The sequence below is a fragment of the Fragaria vesca genome, linkage group LG1 (genome assembly GCF_000184155.1).
Source record: "Fragaria vesca subsp. vesca linkage group LG1, FraVesHawaii_1.0, whole genome shotgun sequence".
NCBI lineage: Eukaryota > Viridiplantae > Streptophyta > Magnoliopsida > Rosales > Rosaceae > Fragaria > Fragaria vesca.
Window position 1 is genome coordinate 13059987 of NC_020491.1, and position 2591 is coordinate 13062577.

Genomic DNA, 2591 nt, shown 5'->3' on the forward strand with positions numbered 1-2591 from the left:
AATATTTTTAATTTCTTTATCTAGATCAGAATCTCGTCTAGACATTGTTTCAGCTGTAGTGGAACCAGCAAATGAATGTCTAGCAGTAGCAAAAGAATGTCGCGAGGAGTTTCCTACCTCTTGAATTCTTGGGTTTTGATTTATTCGAGAGTTTTGAAAATTAATTCTTACTGTGTCATCATTAAACTGTTGAATACAGTCTAAATCAGAAAGACTATGTTGTGCATTCGATGGTTGATTCTCACTAGTGAGAGACCATTCAGAAGGAAGATGGACATCTGACCATCTGATAGTGTGAGGAATAGTAATATTGGCGTTTTCTTGACTACTTTGAATTAAGAGAGTATGGTTTTTGGGACTTTTACTAATGGCTTGGAAATTCATGTTTGTGCCGGTGACTTTATAATGGATTCTATAAATTAAGGCTAAAGGTTGGGTTCCTTCAAGGACATGGTAACCTGAAGTTTTAATGTTGAAAGTTAAAGCTTTTAAGATATGAGGATCACTGAGGATAATAGTGAAATCTGGGTAGCAATTAAAATGAACTGGACCATTAAACAGACTTGACTCAATTAATCCAAGGGTACTGTCATTAAAATCAGTAAACCTTGCATCTCTTAAACATAAAAGAATGGAGGCATTAAGACATTTTCTAGTTAAAGGCTTGACACCAATTTGAACTAATCCAATATGGAGGAAATTATGACCATCTTTTTTATGTTTTTTAATTGATTCTGGACTAAAAAGTTGGCAAGTTTCATGTTGTTTACTAAGGGCATAAACTTGTTCTACTGATTTAATATGGTGTTCACTTTTGAATGAAGCTAGACTCCATTTTTTCTTATAAATTTCATGACTAGGAACTCTAGAAATATTCCAGTCATTCATATCTATGTTATCGTTTGACTGATACTCTATTTGTTCCTCATTGACTATATCTGGAATCCTATTGAGGGAGGACCTAGACGAACTAGAAGTAACTGAGTTGGATCTAAAAAGTCGACTCATTTTGGGAAAAGAAGAGAAAACAAGACCGAAACTAAAAAGATAGGAGGATTTAAGATCCTTGGCTTAAGACCCTAAAGACTAGTACTCACTCTTCTCCGCTCATGCCGCATCCGCTCATGCCTCAACTGGGACTTAGTGTTTGGACCTAGACTTAATGTTTGGTTGGAGAGAATAACAGGCTTAAAAGGAAGTAAGAAAAAGAAAATAAAACCAGAAATCTTTAAAATTAAGGGAGTTTACTCAAAACTTCACAAAATAAGTAAAGCGGATAGATCAACTCAAGATCCACTCCTAAGCGGTAGTCCGCTACCTGGGGATTGAGGAGATAAGTAAAATTAACGAGCGAGAAATAAACTCCAGAACCACTCCTAGGCGGTAGTCCGCCACCTGGGGTTGGAGGGTTTTGATAGATTAACTATATCAGGCCGTTTGGCTCTGATACCAAAACATGGAAGCAGATAAATAAAACATTTGATTTATAGATGAACTCAGAGTTACAAACTTACAAATTTAAATTAATGCATATGTAAGAGCAAGGGCTCTGTTTATACTAGTATTTTACTGGAGAGAGAATGGGAAGAGAGGAAAGGAGAAGAAGAGAAAAAATGAAGCCTGCCTCACAATGAAGCCGGAGGCCTCTATAAATAGAGATTACAAAAGTGATGAATAGTAAAAGTGACTGTTGGTGAATAGTAACTTGTCTGCCACTGAGTAACTGTTGGTCATGTGAATTACTGTTGATGAATAGTGGATTGTCTGTCACGTGATTTACTGTTGATTTCGGTGGAAAAGCTGACTGAGATGGTCTTGACAGGAATTAATCAAACTCGGCATAAGGGTCTTGACTATCTTCATAATCTGCCCATCGTTTTGGTTGATTAGGGGAACTTTGATGACTGTGTGATGATGATTCTGATGGAGAATGTTCTTCGTCATCATCTGTAGATAAATTTGCTGCTTCTTGTAGTAACTGCTTTGCTAGTTCTTTTAACTCTTCTGCTTTGGAGGATGAAGATGAACTGGAGGCCTTTTTCTTCTGAGAAGAGGATGGTGACTGATTTGTCTTCTTGGAAGAAGATGGTGACTGAGGAGTTTGAGATGTTAACTGCGAGATTGGAGGGGCCGGTTGAATGGAAATCGGAGCTTTTGAACTCGAGGGAATAACTGTGAATTCTTCACTGAATTGAGTTAAAACTCTCTCAGGGTCGAATTTATCCCACCATTTTACTAGGAATTGTCTTGTAACCATGTATTCTTCAAGTTCAATTTTGTATTGCCATTTCAGAATCCAAGGAATTTTATACTTGGCCATGAATTGAAGAGTGGGAGAAAATCTTTTCTCATAATCTGAAAGGGTCATGACTGTAGTAAATTTGGTGACTGCATTCTGGAGTTGTAAAGGGAGAAGATCATAAGAGCAACCATGGTCATCCCACCAATTGCAAAACCACATAGGGAACTGGCGATTGAATCTTCTGTCGAAATTGAGGAACCATGAATGACTAAAATCCTCGGTTTGATGGAGGAATATTTATCCCATGCTTCCATGTAGTCATGATAGGTAAATGAGATTGTGTCTAATG